The following is a 19,437-nucleotide window of genomic DNA, read 5'->3' as shown; positions in this document are numbered from 1 at the left end:
TCCTAGATTCGTATGATCTTAAACGGAACTCAGGCAATGGTTTTTCGACTCCGTTTCTACGCTATATTGAGTTTTTCTGTGATTATAAGTTCCTAAAGGTTCCGAAGACGATTACTGTTAAATACTAGAACACTGACACGTCAAAATAGGCCCCGCTCAAGGTGCTTTGCGATTAGGAAAAGTAATATCTTGACAATGAAATGTACAATTGAAGCTCTGATTTCGAAATGATTGATGACAGTATATATTACAAGATATCTTAGAGGATTCTTGGCGCGTACCAAAGAATGATGTATGTCTGACGAAAGAGGAATATTTTCTCTGCTTTTTAAACAATAAATATTAAAATCCAAGATGACTGCCTCTTGGCCATCTTGTTGATTTTGTTTGATTGAGTTGTATGGCCCATTTGGGGCTATCTTGTTGATAGATCGGTTCAAAAATGCCTTATACGCAACTAGGAACCTAGGGGAAACCAACCTCTGAAATTTCAGACAGATCCCTTTGGTGCTTAATAGAGATAAATATCTTCAACTACCAAAATCAAAATTGTTTCTCTGTCGGCCATCATATTGACCGATTGGCCCAAAAATGTAATATGCAGAACAAGGGCACTAAGGTAACCTACATCTGCAATTTAAGAAAAAAATTTAAAAAAGAACTAAAAAAGGACAGGCGGACGGACGGACGGACGGACGGACGTACAGACGGACGGACAGATAGACCGACAACCTGATTACTATAAGGCACCCGTATTGCGATACGGGGCACTATTAAGCATCAGGATATTCATTAAAGTCTTTAAAGGCAATGTATAGGCCAACATCGGCTTAAACAGAACTAGGAACTGGTTCCTAGATCCGCATAATATTAAACAGAACAGAACAGGTCTCGTTGTCGACTTCGTGTAAAGAAATCTACACTGAAATGATTTTTACTTTGATTACATGGTCATGAAATTTCAAAGACAATTCCTGTAAAAATATATCTAAAAAAGTCACATCTATACAAGCGTCGGCTCTAAACTGACCTCGAGTCTGGTTCCTAGTTCCGATCAAATAAACGGAACTCGAATATGGTTCCTAGTTCTGTTTGAGCTTAAACAGAACCCGGGTCTGGGTCCTAGTTCCGTTTAAGTTAAACGGAACCAGGGTCTAGGTGTCAAACCCGTTGAAGAAATTCTATGTTGTATTATTCATGGAAGCTTTAAGTTCGCTTCCTGTATTACAATGGTAATTAAACATCTTATTAGAGGTAGAAATTCTAATAAATGGAACTCGGCTGCTTGACCAGTATTTGTGTTAAACGGAACTCGGGTCTGGTTCCTAGTTCCGATTTAGTTAAACGGAACTGGGGTCTAGGTGTCAAACCCGCTGAAGAAATTCTGTTATATAGAATAATTAAGTGTTGTATTATTGATGGAAGCTTTACGTTCGATTTCAGAATTATAATGGTAATTAAACATCTTATTACAGGTAGAAATTTTAATAAACGGAATTTAATATCTTATACGATGCAGAAATCCTAATAAACGGAACTCGACTCATTGACCAGTATATTTGTGTTAAACGGAACTCAGGTCTGGTTTCTAGTTCCGTTTAAGTTAAACGGAACTAGGGCCTGGTTCCATGTTCCGTTTAAGTTAAACGGAACTCGGGTCTGGTTCCTAGTTCCGTATAAGCTTAAACGGAACTCGGGTCTGGTTCCTAGTTCCGTTTAAGTTAAACGGAACTGGAGTCTAGGTGTCAGATCCGTTTAAGGAAACTTGTGTTAAGGACATTAATTCCTGTATATAATAGGTAATTGAACATGCAGTTAGAGATAGGAATCCTAATAAACGGAACTCCGCTCGTTGGCCAGTATGTATGTTAAACGGAACTCGGGTCTGGTTCCTAGTTCCGTTTAAGTTAAACGGAACTCGGGTCTGGTTCCTAGTTCCGTTTAAGTTAAACGGAACTGGAGTCTAGGTGTCAGATCCGTTTAAGGAAACTTGTGTTAAGGACATTAATTCTGTGCTGTATTATTCATGGAAGCTCTAAGTTCGATTCCTGTATATAATAGGTAATTGAACATGCAGTTAGAGATAGGAATCCTAATAAACGGAACTCCGCTCGTTGGCCAGTATGTATGTTAAACGGAACTCGGGTCTGGTTCCTAGTTCCGTTTAAGTTAAACGGAACTCGGGTCTGGTTCCTAGTTCCGTTTAAGTTAAACGGAACTGGAGTCTAGGTGTCAGATCCGTTTAAGGAAACTTGTGTTAAGGAGATTAATTCTGTGCTGAAGTATTCATAGAAGCTCTAAGTTCGATTCCTGTATATAATAGGTAATTGAACATGCAGTTAGAGATAGAAATCCTAATAAACGGAACTCAGCTCGTTGGCCAGTATGTTTGTTAAACGGAACTCGGGTCTGGTTCCTAGTTCCGTATAAGCTTAAACGGAACTCGGGTCTGGTTCCTAGTTCCGTTTAAGTTAAACGGAACTGGAGTCTAGGTGTCAGATCCGTTTAAGGAAACTTGTGTTAAGGACATTAATTCTGTGCTGTATTATTCATGGAAGCTCTAAGTTCGATTCCTGTATATAATAGGTAATTGAACATGCAGTTAGAGATAGGAATCCTAATAAACGGAACTCCGCTCGTTGGCCAGTATGTATGTTAAACGGAACTCGGGTCTGGTTCCTAGTTCCGTTTAAGTTAAACGGAACTGGAGTCTAGGTGTCAGATCCGTTTAAGGAAACTTGTGTTAAGGACATTAATTCTGTGCTGTATTATTCATGGAAGCTCTAAGTTCGATTCCTGTATATAATAGGTAATTGAACATGCAGTTAGAGATAGGAATCCTAATAAACGGAACTCCGCTCGTTGGCCAGTATGTATGTTAAACGGAACTCGGGTCTGGTTCCTAGTTCCGTTTAAGTTAAACGGAACTCGGGTCTGGTTCCTAGTTCCGTTTAAGTTAAACGGAACTGGAGTCTAGGTGTCAGATCCGTTTAAGGAAACTTGTGTTAAGGACATTAATTCTGTGCTGTATTATTCATGGAAGCTCTAAGTTCGATTCCTGTATATAATAGGTAATTGAACATGCAGTTAGAGATAGGAATCCTAATAAACGGAACTCCGCTCGTTGGCCAGTATGTATGTTAAACGGAACTCGGGTCTGGTTCCTAGTTCCGTTTAAGTTAAACGGAACTCGGGTCTGGTTCCTAGTTCCGTTTGTCGTCGCCGGGAAAGGCTTGTGAGAGGGTTTTGTTGTGAAGGCGACGTCAGACATACAAAATAAGGGTCGAAACGATGACAAAATCTTCTGTTCTGCTGCCTGCTTCGTTTATTTTCATTTTCTTCACATAAGTAACATAATAACCGAAACCCGGAGAAGCAATTCCGGAAAATGGAGATTGTAAAATTAGAACCAAACATATAACATTTTTATATTCCGGATTAATTTATATTTTCTTTGACATGTACAAATACACGTATACGACATCCCCGCCCCCCCAAACAAAAAATGGTGCATACAATTTTGAAATGACATGTCAAAGAAAATACTAATAAATACGGTCAAAACCATAGTTCAGGAATGCAAGTCATACGTGTAATATTATACAGAAATAGAGTGATATCTGAATTTTAACATTTTTGCATATTATCAAAATGCACCAAACTATCACAAACATCATCTTAAACAAAGGAGCACTCTACATTAACCAGGAGAATATTGAAAACATCCTCAAATGTGACACATTTAACAAAGTGCAAGTAAGAGGAAAACAGAAAAATGTGTTTATGAACCCTCACAGTAATATTGTAAAAAGAAATGACCTTGTCTGGTTACAAGATCTACTAGCATGACTAAACCATGCCTACTGTTACAATAATACATTTGGAACAAACAAGATTTCCATTTAAAAAGTAATACTTAACATGCACAAGAGAGTTTCTGGCCTGTATAATGTAACATGACACATAGCATTTCCTATTACATAGAAGTAACTTTGCTTAAAATCTGGTTTTGAGTTCTAGGTGTTGTAAGTAAATTTTCCAGAAAATAAGAATGGAATAAGTTGTAATAACAACAGCGAAAAATACAGATATTTTGACTAGTATTAGGGCATTGGCACACTGAAAATCTATTTCACAAATAAGTAATATTGTAATACCTTTATAATAAAACAAAATCTCTGAACAATAAATGCATAAACATAACATGAACATATTTGAGTATGCATGGTCAATTATCAAAAATCCACAACATTTCAATGCAAAAGCTATACATGGGAGCTAATCTTTTCACCATACATTGCAGAAATCCATATTAATGTCAAAGTTTAAATTCATATAATGAATATCATGGTAATATCCATTTCATTATCAGAATATATCAAATTATGATTATTGCATGTCAAATATCAAACTCAATCTAAATTTATTCATATGCAAACCCATTCATGAAATACATACTATACAAAACTGTTGGGAAAATATATCATTCACATGAGAATAAGATTCTCATATTATCTTTAATTCAGTGCATTTAATTATCAATAGTTATAGGTATTCATCACTTTGACTAGAATTTAAAAAGAGATATTTGGTCAAGGACTCTTTTATGTTGCATCAATAAATTTACAATCAAGATGTCAAATGATCAGACATAAGAAATGGCAAAAAATATACAAACAAACAAATATAGAACATGAATTTTCTCAATCAGAGATCAATATTATGAAAATATCTATGGCATCAATACATCATTTGGAATATTGAGAAGTGGCACACTTCCAACATAACAAAGTTCTGTCTAATATATCAATGTATTCATTTGATTAAAAAAATCTCAAAAAAGGTGAGAAATGTTATGTTGTAAGGAAATCATCAATTCAAAATCAATCATAAAATATGAAAACCATACAAAAACATGAATGTCATCATTTTACAATACAGTCCTTCAGTATAAAAACATCTAACTACGGCAAAAAGTATCAGCCTCATCTTAAACATCAAATAATGAAAACACTCAATACACTGCATTACATATGGATAATTGGATTTCATAAAATCAGTATTTGAGTCATCAATTTCATACAAAAAGTCAATAGAACAACAAGTACTGAACCTGTGCATAAGACAACAATTATGCACCCCTACATATAATACATTCTCTATAACACAGTTTTAGGTGGCTTCAAAAGGCATGTTTTCCGAGCATGAGTATTCAAGTCCCGTGGTTTCAGCCACATGGCATTTTGTGATGGTTCTCCTCTGAATTGGACGAGATATTCAAGTGTTGCTCCAGATCCTCTTTGAGCCAGAACACGTTTGATTTTATAGAATTTATCTTGTCCAGTTGACGAAGACATGTCGGAATCAGCTGTAAAGCTAGAATCACGGTAGCGCACTGGCTTTTTTATTGTTCGTTTAGGTCTTTGAGGTAACACAGGTAATGGAGTAGATGAAGAGGAATCACGTTCTATAACCTGTGGAGATGGCGCATGAATATCTGAATGTGAATCACTAGTAGACTCCTGGTTTGAGGACATCGAACGAGATGAGTCATTTCCTACAACCTGCGGAGAGGATACATTTACATCAGAATGTAAGTCACTGGAAGAATCGAGGTTTGAGGATATCGGTGAAGATGAGTCGCTTCCATTAATCTGCGGGAAATGTTCATTTAGATCTGACTGTAAGTCACTAGCAGACTCGCGGTTAGAGGATGAAGAAGTGATAGGGCTAAAGTCTTCAGTTTGGACACCACATTCAACTCTGTTGTTTGAAACAATACGGAAATAATTTGAGGGTGTTGGGGCGCGAATATGAGCTGGCTTTAGTCGATCTAAGTGAACAGGGCGAGTACCAACTTTCCCTGTGGTAGGATCACTTAGGGTCACTAAATGTTCAGACAGCTTTTCTTTAACTACTAATACGTCTGAGTAAATGTTCTGAAGTTTATGTCCAGCACCTGTGGGCGTTTGTTGTAAATAAACATAATCTCCCGTCTGAACTGTTTCCTTGTTATTTCCAAGTTGTTGGGCAACCATTTTGTCCTGATTCAATAAGACTGCATCCTTCATGTGTGACCGAACCACCTCCAAACGACGTTGAAGATCTTCAACATAAGTAGATATGCTAGCCGGTATAGTCGACATATCCACTGGAACTCCAGCTAATGGAAAGGTTGGGCGCTGACCGAACACAACTTCGAAAGGTGAGTATCCTGACATACGGTTGACTGCAGCATTCATGGCAAATATGATGGACGGCAATAAGCTTTCCCAGTTGTTCTTGGCACGATTCATGTACGGTGTAAGCTTTTCAGCCAGGACACGGTGTGTACGTTCACATGCACCCAAACACTTGTGTACAAAACTGGGCGTGAAGTTTTGCTGAACCTGGAGGAGACGGCAAGTTTCCTTAGCAGCTTTCGCAATAAATTCAGATCCATTATCTGATACTAGCGTGTTACAGACACCGAATGTAGTAACCATATAATATAGAGCAAGGCCAACAGTCAGTGCATCAGAGTTCTTGATTGGCATCACCCAAAGGTACTTTGAGAACATGTCGACCGCCGTGAACACGTAAGAGTTTCCAGCAGAACTAAGAGGAAGAGGTCCATACAAATCAACCTCCCAAACCTGGAATGGGGAACTTGGTGTTGGGTAGGCAGTGATACCAGTTTTTATCTTTGTACGTGTGACTTTCCGACGTTGACATTGGTGACAAGACTTTATGTAATCAGTAACAACAACAGACAGTTTAGGGAAGTAGTAGCGCTCACGAATCCGGTCCAAGGTATCCTGAATTCCTCCATGACCACTGATAGGCGAGTCGTGGTAGAGCTCTAAGATTGTAGGAATGACTTGTGGTGGTAAAACCAACTGGTAATGGTCAAGGTTCTGAGCTCGTTTCGACTTTGTTACTCGGGAGTGAAACAAGAGAGAGTCAATTAGAACAAAATCATTACTTTGTAGCAAAATTCTACGTGATGGTTTCTGTGAATCAGGAAGTGCACCATTTTGTAAATAGTCAATCAACAGAGAATGTTCATTATCCTGTGCCTGTAGCTGAATCAGACGATTCACCGTAAAATCAGTCTTTTGAAAAATGTCAAGTCGCTCTATCATGAAACCACAAAGATCGTTGTCATCATGTTTCTCCTCAGTTTCGTTAGTCGAAGAACTTGTTGTTTCCTGTTGATTTACTTCAGGGGTCATTGGTTGGGTGTCAACAACAGAATGTTCTGACTGGTTGCTATCATGTAACACATGAGTCGTGTCATTCAGAGATATCGTCATTTCCTGTTGCTTTAATTCGGTGGTTATGGGTTGGGTGTCAACAACAGAATGTTCCGAATGGTTGCCATCATGTATCACATTCGAAGTCGTGTCATTCGAAGAACTCGTTGCATCCTGTTGTTTCGCTTGATGGATCATGGCCACGGGTGGGGGTTCAACAACAGAGTATTCTGACTGGCACAATTTACCTCGAGATCTGTGACGAAGTTGTTTTTTATGACGCTTTACTGATCTATCACAAAATGTTTCTTCTTCAGTGTCAGCATCATACTCAGAATCAGAATGAAGCACAGATATGTTGGTATGGGGTACAAGCAAGATCTTGTTCAATTCCAAATCAGAATCGCTAGAACAGTTAATAAGCGACGCAAAGATTTTGACCTGACGGCAGTTTCACAGGCTTAGCATGTTGATCTGTCACATAAGGAAAGTATGGGTCATCCTCTGCAGGGCTCGAATCCATGGTACCAAATTTATCGTGAGGATGACATCTAGACAACGCGTCTGGTACAACCATTTGGGCAGCAGGTTTATAATCAACCCCAATGTCAAATTGCTGTAGAATTGCGACCCATCTTTCGTATATCGCTCCCTTAAGTTGTTTTTGGTTGAGTGGTTGAAGAGCCTTGTGATCACAATAAACAGTACAATGTCGACCACGAATATATGACGCGCAATCCAAAACGCTGTAAACCATCCCCAACAGTTCCAATTTCGTTGGACCATAACTCTGTTGGTATTTGTTCAAGCCCTTCGAGCCAAAGCGAATCACACGTACTTCATTGTCAGGCGATAGCTGGTATAACATATAACCTACACCTTTACTTGATGTATCAACTGATAAACAGAAGTCATGGTCATAATCGGGGAAAGACAAAGCTTTTGAGTGAATGAGAGAGTCTTTTAAAGTCTGAAATGCCTCATCATGCTTATGTGTCCATGCATACTTCACTCCTTTCTTCAATAGATTAGTGAGCGGAAAAGCGATTTCGCTGAACCGAGGGATAAATTTGCGGAACCATCCCAGCATGCCTAATGCTCGCCGAAGTGCCTTTTGAGTATGTGGAACTGGGTATTCACGGATCACAGAAATACGGTCAGATGGTGGTCGAATTCCTTCTTTCGAAATCTCATGGCCAAGAAATATGCACTTGTCGCGAGCAAATGTACATTTCTGTGGACCTAACTTTAGGCCTGCATGTCTGAGACGAGAAAATACATTGGACAAATCCTGTAAATGTTCCTCAAAAGTGTTTGAACATATTAAAATGTCATCTAAATAACAGAGCACTGATTTGAATGTAAGCCCCTTCAATACCTTATCCATCAATAGCTGAAAACTATTGGGGGCTGTGCTAAGACCCATAGGTAAACGACAAAATTTAAACGTACCAAAACAGGTATTAAAGGCTGTGTATTTTGATGACTCAGGTGCTATGCCCATCTGGAAAAAACCTGACTTCATGTCAATAGAAGTGATAAAATTTGGCGTTTGCGTACCTAAAGACTCAGTCAGTTCCTGGAGATTTGGAATGGTGTAACGGAACGGCTGTGTTTGTGAATTGAGAAACCGGAAATCACAGCAAAACCGATATGCAGACATGTGTGATTCCTGCTTAGATTTTGGTGAATGATTGTCAGGTTTTTTCTGTTTGGACACAAGCACAATAGGGCTAGTAATAGGTAAATCTTCTTTTTCATCAACTGAAGTAATAATACCCTGCTCTAACAAAGTATCTAACTGGGTTCTTAATACCTCTTTCTTATCTGGTGTTAATCGATAAGGTTGCTGATATTTGGATGTAAAACCAGGTTTCAAATGTATCACATGTTCGACAACCTTTGTGAAACCGAGGGAAGGGTTTTCTGGCGTTACAAAAACATCTTTATTGTCATCCCAGGGGAAAAATAAGTACTTAGAGGTATACCTAAAGTGTACCTAAAGGCTACCTAAAAAGTACCTATCAGAATAGGTACGTTTTAGGTATACCTAAAAGATACCTATGGTTTTTGAGATATACCTAAAATGTACCCGATTTGGACTTTGAAATTCTCAAAGTACCTAAAACATACCCAATTTGGACTTTGAAATTCTCAAAGTACCTAAAACATACCCAATTTGGACTTTGAAATTCTCAAAGTACCTAAAACATACCCAATTTGGACTCTGAAATTCTCAAAGTACCTAAAATGTGCCTATGATGGACTTTGAATATTTTAGAAATACCTATAATGTACCTAGTTTCAACTTAGTTTTTTTTAGACTACCTAAAATGTGCCTCATATTGACTTCATTTCTGAATGTTACAAAGTACCTAAAATGTACCTATTTTTGACTTGGATGTGTCAAATTTCCTCAGAAATTTTCGTTTAATTATCTTCAAATATATAATCATTATTTATAAACAATAATACTATAAATTCATTATTTTTCCTTTTCAACATTTGTATAATCTTCTGTTCATCATTTAATCACAGTTATTTGAAAATTATAAGAAACAAATATGCTTGTGGTTTATGACGGTAATCAAAATCACAGGGCATTGGTGGGGGCTAAACCATGTAGCCCGCCCCGAGCCAGAGTTTTAAAACCCGAGCCCGAGCTTTGGTTATTTTCGTTTTTCTCCTCCAAAATAGCACGTATTAAAACAATTTTTGGCACAAAGAATCTTTGAGGTATTTGTTATCTATACATATAATTCATATTTCATGAAATTATTGTGAATTTCATAAATCGACCTTTATCACTTTTCAGGGGGCTAAACCATGTAGCCCGCAATGGAGCGTAACATTTTACGATTTTCCGAAATTATTTTAAATCTATGCTTTTTTGTGAAGAATTGTTTTAATCCAAACAACAAGTAATCATAGCTGGTCATAAAGGTATAAATTTCAACATCAATATCAAATGATTTCATAACGAATTCTGCTTTTTTGTAACCTCGTTGACCTGTCTCGCCGATCTCGCTGTTTACCCGAGCCGAGCCCGAGCTAAGGGCAGACAACTCTCCGACCCGAGCTTTTTTAATGACTGTACGTGTAGAATGGACACGTTATTATTACAATATTGTATAATGTTATTAATGTAATAGCAGTTTATATGTTATATTAATATTTGAATTTTAATTAAATGACATTAAGTACAAAACTTGACTAAATTCAAATGAAAATTAATTAGATAATTAACTTTGTCCGTGTATGAAATAAACATCAGTTATTCATGATATTGTTTATTTGTAATTCCAATATAATGTTGCGTATTTATTTGGAAGATATTCTACAATTATTGAGGTTTGATATATAGTGAAAGCATTTTTTTTAAATTATGTTAGATGCATTAAATGATGTAAGGTCTCTGAGAAGTGGAGTGAACCATTTGTAGATTATTTCAATTCTAATATCAATGGAGATGTCATAAATAGACCTTTGTAACTTCTCAGGGGGCTAAAACATGTAGCCCGCAATGGAGCGTGACATTTTACGATTTTCTCAAATTATTTTAAATTTATGCTTTTTTGAGAAGAATTGTTTTAATCCAAACAGCAAGTAAACATAGCTTGTCTGATAAGTATAAATTTCAACATTAATATCAAATTATTTCATAACGAATTCTGCTTTTTGTAACCTCGTTGACCTGTCTCGCCGATCTCACTGTTTACCCGAGCCGAGCCCGAGCTAAGGGTAGACAACTCTCCGTTCCCGAGCTTTTTCTAGTACATGTAGAACATTTAGCCATTCTTCAAGTAAGAATGTTTCCGAGCTCTGCGACGGTGACGCAGTTCTACAAAGAGTCAATATATTAAAGTGTTTTTTATTCAACTTCATCTTTGGAAATTTAATTAAAAAATCCATAGATGCGGTCTCATACAATCTATGTCGAATTTTAACTCTTCATAACCTTTAAAACCATTGAAACGAAACTCTAGTAAATTAGCGATTGCAAAAACCCCACAGTTGACCCCGTTTTTCTGTTGCTGTACATTAGGTAAAATTGCCTGTAACATTGCCAGAGCATAACCCGTATCCTGCCTGCATACCATTGATATTAGAAAATTGCTTCTTTAAAATGTCCTGAACATAACACATTGTATTTCCACAAGGTTTCTCATCCATTGAAATATTATTTTTTTTCCTTAAAACTAATTGTACTTTTACCATTATTCATCTGAAAATCAGCAATTTAACACTTTTATGTATAGCCTTCAGCTGGTATGTACCTACTCCTATTAATACCCTTTTGATATCATTGCTATAGTAATTTGGAAGATAATAAAATGACAAAACTGACTATTTAACGGTATCTCTTTCCAAGTATTTAAAGATTTTATCAAACTATTCGTACCTTCAACTATATTATTTTTTATACCCATGTACTTTCCTATACCTAATTCAGTTAGTACCCACCAACCTGTATATTTCACTATATTTCCCTTGATATTAGAATTGAAATAATCTACAAATGGTTCACTCCACTTCTCAGAGACCTTATCTAACATAGTTTTAAAAAATCGCTTTCACTACCAAACCTCAATAATTGTAGAATATCTTCCAAATAAATACGCAACATTATATTGAAATTACAAATAAACAATATCATGAATAACTGATGTTTATTTCATACATGGACAAAGTTAATTATCTAATTATTTTTCATTTGAATTTAGTCAAGTTTTGTACTTAATGTCATTTAATTAAAATTCAAATATTAATATAACATATAAACTGCTATTACATTAATAACATTATACAATATTGTAATAATAACGTGTCCATTCTACATGTACAGTCATTAAAAAAGCTCGGGTCGGAGAGTTGTCTGCCCTTAGCTCGGGCTCGGCTCGGGTAAACAGTGAGATCGGCGAGACAGGTCAACGAGGTTACAAAAAAGCAGAATTCGTTATGAAATCATTTGATATTGATGTTGAAATTTATACCTTTATGACCAGCTATGATTACTTGTTGTTTGGATTAAAACAATTCTTCACAAAAAAGCATAGATTTAAAATAATTTCGGAAAATCGTAAAATGTCACGCTCCATTGCGGGCTACATGGTTTAGCCCCCTGAAAAGTGATAAAGGTCGATTTATGAAATTCACAATAATTTCATGAAATATGAATTATATGTATAGATAACAAATACCTCAAAGATTCTTTGTGCCAAAAATTGTTTTAATACGTGCTATTTTGGAGGAGAAAAACGAAAATAACCAAAGCTCGGGCTCGGGTTTTAAAGATCGGGCTCGGGGCGGGCTACATGGTTTAAATTTAGCCCCCACCCAGGGCATTTGTAAACATGTAAATTTTCACACCTGCATTGGCATTGACATAAATCTTCCCAAACGTGGCCAATTTTAAAATTGTTTCACATCTTACAGGATGTAATAAAACCATGTTTAGAACATTATGAAATAATTTTGATGACTTTCAGAACAGATTTACGTCAAAATACCTGTAATATTGGTGTGTTGAAATCCAGATTGAGATCGATGTACTTGCAAAATAAATCCTTTAAATTTACATACAATTAAACAACTATCCATACATTCCATTAAAAGGGGTCTGGGGCCCATTATCCAGCTTGGATTAAACAAACACTCTACTTTATAGGTATGTAAATTATCGTTCAAATTAGTGATAAACACACGTGTAGTGAACATGTTCTCCAAGCTTCATGCCGTAAACCGATATGTATACAGTAAACAATTTTGTCGTAAATAGCTAGTCAGACTGATACTTGTGAGTAAATATTCTTTCCATTATAATAATACCAGGAATACTTTATTTATTTACTTTCATCAATCATCAACATCAAAATTGGTCGAAATATTTGTGCTGAAAGCTTCACTGACTGACTGAGTCTGAGGCATTGTCTGCATGCCGGAAACCAACAGTAAACACCGTTGTAGTAAATACGCTGTCGCTGATTAAATTATCTTTCTACTAGAATAACACCAGAAACACTTCAGTTATACAATTAAATCAATTAACAACTTCACCAGTTGAAATATTTGCCGAAAGTCTCACGGAGACAAGGATTTGTTTATGATGTACAGGGGAATCCCGGCCGGGGAATCCCCTTTGTTAATCACGTGACTTTTCGCGGGAAAATAGAGGAAGGTGTTTACGGAAGTATTTGAAAATGTAAACAACCCAGGCTCTCCTTTGCCGTGCCTACAGACGATGTTTTTGTCCTGTATACCACAGAAAATCAACTTGATGGGGGTTTATTTCATGCCTGTTAGCTGATTCATCAATCACGGCAAGTTTAATTTGTCAGAATTCAGGTACGTTTTCAATTTTCACCGTAGCTCAAATTACCGGTTACAAGCAGCAGGTTGTAAATTTTAAAAATATTACATTTACAGAACCAAAATTTCTTGTTTTGGTAAATAAATAAGTCGTATAACTACTGAAAGCATGGCTTAGATTATTAGTATACCAAGTATTTCATGAATTTGGACATAATTTAGATGAGTTTGAACGATTTTGATTGTTTATTACAAGGATTTATAAGTGAGAAGGATTCGTGTCTGTCTCTTTACACTACTAAACACCACGCGAGACGCTTATGAACCGGGAATAAAAACCGTTTTTCTCAACAAATACTTGTCTTATCGAGTCAAACGAAACGCCAATGTAAAGTAAATTAAATTTCACAACGTTTATAACTTGCTTTAAAGACGGAAGATTTAGAAGAAATGTCTTAAACTATCGTTAAAAAAATACGACCGCTCATGAAATGGCAGCACGCTTCAGAAAGTAAGACGGTAACCCTCGCACCCCCATGCTACATCAAAGGCTGCGGCGGCGGATATCAAAGGAAATCAGTCGTCGCCCAACGTCACGGTCAGTGCACAAACACAAAAGCGCCTGCGCTGTCTTTGCCCAAAACTCAGTGTGACTTATCCTTCTCATATACGTCCTTGGTTTATTATTATTATTTTTGAATTCACGGTTTGAGAAGAAAATATGTAGGCCTACTGACGTACTGTCTATTTGTTCTTTAGCTCAAAAAGTGTCTTTTATGGGTTTTGGTATGCAAGTTGTGATGTTTTGCACACCATATACTATTATTGAATTAAAAAATGTAACTTGTAATATTAATATATATCTGGACGTTGTCTTCATGCTGGCAACAGAAAAGTAGGTCTCATCAATAATCGTCACCGACATTGAAAAGAAAGAGAATGCCCGGGTAATTTTCCTTAATATTCTGTTAAACAAAGCTGCAAAACTTTGATGATTGAAAGCTGTTACAAATATGCATGGAATATTTTGAAATACAAAGCATTTTATGGGTCCATATTTGCATGTAATTGGCTGGATTTTGATTAATTAAAATTATAATTCAAATATAAATATGTGAAATTTATTTTTAAATTGGATACATAGTCTTATATGAATAAAGAAATCAAGCTATAGGAAGTAGAAGATATATATATTTATCTTCAATTTGTACATAAATATGAAATTAAAATTTATTTGTTTATATTTTGGAATTTTATATACAGTGTATTTCATATTTATGGTTCTAATGATTTAGTATTTATCTTGGTGAAATTTACTTCTTGATGTATATATGATGCTTCCAATTAACTTGTAATGATTCATATAATTTTTTCCAGGAATATCAGAATGGGCCATGGTGAGGAAAGAAGAAAACAATCACAAGTTAGACTGATGGAGATTTGCACCAATCAGACAATTTCATTGGTAAAAATACTCATAAATATGGAAATGAATTGTGAATTATCAATGTTTGTGTGCAAAAGCAACGAATCAATTCATTCACAAATCTAAATGAATTAAAATATTAATTGAAATGATGATAATTCTAATTGAGAAACCACTAACATATTACATCATTCTTATAATTATTATAATTGGTCGCTATCCTTCATTCATTTTTTTTTACTTTCATCAGGTAATACTGCTGTGTGCATTGGAGTTAAAAAGTGGAAAAGACACTTCCCCCGGCATATACACTACAAAAGATGATTATATTAGGCGTGGTAATGTATGTAAGGATTTTATTAAAAAAGATTAATTTCATGTACATGTAGGGTAAACTTCATGTTTAGTTTATTTTCAGTGTTGTATGCAAAGCAAATGTGACTTAAAGGTATTTAATAGTTAAATGAGGGGAAACAATTTAAAAAAAAAAAACTAAAATATCCTTTTTGGTGATAAAAATCAATTCTTTATTAGGTAATGTTCTTTTTCAAAAACTTTTCCAGGTCCTAAATGTAAAATCAAGACCTTGATTTCAAAGGGTTATATGATCACTTATAACCTTGATTTCGCTGGAACATATCATTGCAAAACTGAAGGCAGTTCAAGAGAAAAAACTGACCAATCACAGGCCTGCAGCAGATCTAGAGATTTAGTGATGCTCAACTTCAAAGCCATGCAATGTACAAGTTAGTTGAGTATCAAAGGACCAAACTATCTTCTCATCTGATGTCATACACAGAGCCTTCAGTTTCGCTTTGACATATTCCCAGGGTGTAAAAGATTATAAGTGATGGTAACCCCTGGAAATCTAGGATGGGCCAAGTATTACTAGGCTCTTATACCTGTACTTCAATTCACTGGAACTTCTTGGTTTATATCTGGTGGGTTATCATGACCTACATTGTGACCTTTGACATACATATACAACTAAGAATAGTCTAACATATTTACAGTAGGACTTTAGTTAATGGTGGAGATGTGGAATGGTAGTCTCATTGAAAGAAATTCTTGTTGGCTGTTAAATCAAAATGTGTAAGCATTTGTTTCCCTAAGTTGAGTAAAACAATTTTTAATGAGCTTATTATAATAAAGTGTTTGATTGGTTAATAATAGCGGAAATTTCAATATGTCTGCATCCAATGATGTAAAGTGGCCTTGCTTCACATTTTGTTAACTCTTGTTAACTCCTTCTGAATGTTTGCATATCTAGAATGCCGTTGTTTAGATGGTGAAAACCATTCATCAAATCTTTCAAAAACTGTTTCAGTGTTAAATTGCATTACTGATTACATATTTCGATAACTACTGGTGTTTAGATCTTTTGGATTCCTGCATGTTTTAATATTACCATTATTCTTTCAGTAAACTCCAACAAGAATCACCAGAACAACTTATCCTGTGCAAATCCGTCCACATTGTGAAGAGATATATTCATCAGCTGCAATCGACATGGAAACACTGTACCCTTTCCCTAAGATTACATCGCCACATCCAGTGTCTTATGATGGATTAATTGATGTGAAAATGCTAAAAGGACATGGATAGTAAAGCTTTTGAAAATTACTGCATCGAACCGTGACTAATTTATTATCAAAAATATACATGTATCTTGAATGATGTATTCAACTATCAAAAATATTATGTTGATTATTTTTGTGACTTGCAATTGATCAGATTTGTTTTGTTTAAAAAGCAATTTTTAAAATTACAATAAACTTTTTAAATGTTTTCTATTTTCATATTTCTATATCATGTTTTTAATGAGTTGTGAGTTCATGTTAAAAAACATGGGACATGTTTTAGGTAGCTTTCGGGTACGTTTTAGGTAGCTTTCGGGTATGTTTTAGGTAGCTTTCGGGTATGTTTTAGGTAGCTTTCGGGTATGTTTCAGGTAGCTCTCAGGTACCTTTTAGGTAGCTTTCGGGTATGTTTTAGGTAGCTCTCGGGTACCTTTTAGGTAGCTTTCGGGTATGTTTTAGGTAGCTTTCGGGTACATTTTAGGTAGCTTTCGGGTATGTTTTAGGTACTTTCTGGTATGTTTTAGGTAGCTTTCGGGTAGGTTTTAGGTAGCTTTCGGGTATGTTTTAGGTAGCTCTCGGGTACCTTTTAGGTAGCTTTCGGGTATGTTTTAGGTAGCTTTCGGGTATGTTTTAGGTAGCTCTCGGGTACCTTTTAGGTAGCTTTCGGGTATGTTTTAGGTAGCTTTCGGGTATGTTTTAGGTAGCTTTCGGGTACATTTTAGGTGATAGCTTTCGGGTATGTTTTAGGTACTTTGTATGTTTCGGGTATCTTTTAGGTATATTTCTCTGGGTATGTTTTAGGTAGCTTTCGGGTATGTTTTAGGCAGCTTTCGGGTACATTTTAGGTAGCTTTCGGGTATGTTTTAGGTACTTTGTATGTTTCGGGTATCTTTTAGGTAGTTCTCTGGGTATATCATAGGCAGCTTTCGGGTACTTTTTAGGCACATCATGCCACTAGGCACATATTAGGTATACCTAAACTGTGCCTAAAACATACCTAAAATGTACCTATATTGACTATATAAAACCCCTCATCATTCTCCCTCTTTTTCTTTCTTACCATAAAAGTACCTAAGGTATACCTTAGGTATACCTAAGGTATACCTTAGGTAGGTATTGGATCAACACAAACATACCACAGCCTCCCAAAACATATAGACATTCACACACACAACATAAACATACCACAGCCTCCCAAAACATATAGACATTCACACACTCACACAACATACACAAACATACCACAGCCTCCCAAAACATACAGACATTCACACACAACACACAAATATACCACAGCCTCCCAAAACATACAGACATTCACACACACAACACAAATATACCACAGCCTCCCAAAACATATAGACATTCACACACACACAACACAAATATACCACAGCCTCCCAAAACATATAGACATTCACACACACAACACAAACATACCACAGCCTCCCAAAACATATATACATTCACACACACACAACACAAACATACCACAGCCTCCCAAAACATATAGACATTCACACACACACAACACAAACATACCACAGCCTCCCAAAACATATAGACATTCACACACACAACACAAACATACCACAGCCTCCCAAAACATATAGACATTCACACACACAACACAAACATACCACAGCCTCCCAAAACATATAGACATTCACACACTCAACACAAATATACCACAGCCTCCCAAAACATATAGACATTCACACACACAACACAAATATACCACAGCCTCCCAAAACATATAGACATTCACACACACACACCACAAAACATACCACAGCCTCCCAAAACATATAGACATTCACACACACACAACACAAATATACCACAGCCTCCCAAAACATATAGACATTCACACACACACACACATAAACATACCACAGCCTCCCCAAAACATATAGACATTCACACACACAACACAAACATACCACAGCCTCCCAAAACATATAGACATTCACACACACACAACACAAACATACCACAGCCTCCAAAACATATAGACATTCACACACACACAACACAAACATACCACAGCCTCCCAAAACATATAGACATTCACACACTCAACACAAACATACCACAGCCTCCCAAAACATATAGACATTCACACTCACACACAACATAAACATAAAACATATACACAGCCTCCCAAAACATATAGACATTCACACACACAACACAAACATACCACAGCCTCCCAAAACATATAGACATTCACACACACACAACACAAACATACCACAGCCTCCCAAAACATATAGACATTCACACACACACAACACAAACATACCACAGCCTCCCAAAACATATAGACATTCACACACACAACACAAACATACCACAGCCTCCCAAAACATATAGACATTCACACACACACAACACAAACATACCACAGCCTCCCAAAACATATAGACATTCACACACACACAACACAAACATACCACAGCCTCCCAAAACATATAGACATTCACACACACAACACAAACATACCACAGCCTCCCAAAACATATATACATTCACACACACAACACAAACATACCACAGCCTCCCAAAACATATATACATTCACACACACAACACAAACATACCACAGCCTCCCAAAACATATAGACATTCACACACACACAACACAAACATACCACAGCCTCCCAAAACATATATACATTCACACACACACAACACAAACATACCACAGCCTCCCAAAACATATAGCCATTCACACACACAACAACAAACATGCCACAGCCTTCCAAAACATATATAGACATTCACACACACAACACAAACATACCACAGCCTCCCAAAACATATAGACATTCACACACACACAACACAAACATACCACAGCCTCCCAAAACATATAGACATTCAC

The 19,437-nt window shown here is 36.3% G+C and overlaps 1 long non-coding RNA gene across 3 annotated transcripts; it reads left to right on the top strand.

Moving 5' to 3' along the window:
• The first annotated feature begins 12,624 nt into the window (after window positions 1-12,624).
• LOC138321983 (uncharacterized) lies at window positions 12,625-17,649 on the top strand. 3 transcript variants are annotated; one of them, XR_011208369.1, is made up of 6 exons: window positions 12,630-13,580; window positions 14,922-15,009; window positions 15,221-15,313; window positions 16,393-16,807; window positions 16,966-17,228; window positions 17,298-17,648. It is a non-coding gene; the product is annotated as an uncharacterized lncRNA (long non-coding RNA). The 3 variants fall into 3 exon arrangements; XR_011208368.1 differs by having other exon boundaries at window positions 12,625-13,580; window positions 16,393-17,228; window positions 17,298-17,649; XR_011208370.1 differs by having other exon boundaries at window positions 16,393-17,053; window positions 17,298-17,647.
• The last annotated feature ends 1,788 nt before the right edge of the window (window positions 17,650-19,437 follow it).

This window comes from Argopecten irradians, chromosome 4, assembly GCF_041381155.1.
Source record: "Argopecten irradians isolate NY chromosome 4, Ai_NY, whole genome shotgun sequence".
NCBI lineage: Eukaryota > Metazoa > Mollusca > Bivalvia > Pectinida > Pectinidae > Argopecten > Argopecten irradians.
Note: the sequence above shows the minus strand (reverse complement) of the source record. Positions and strands in the feature narration are given on the sequence as shown.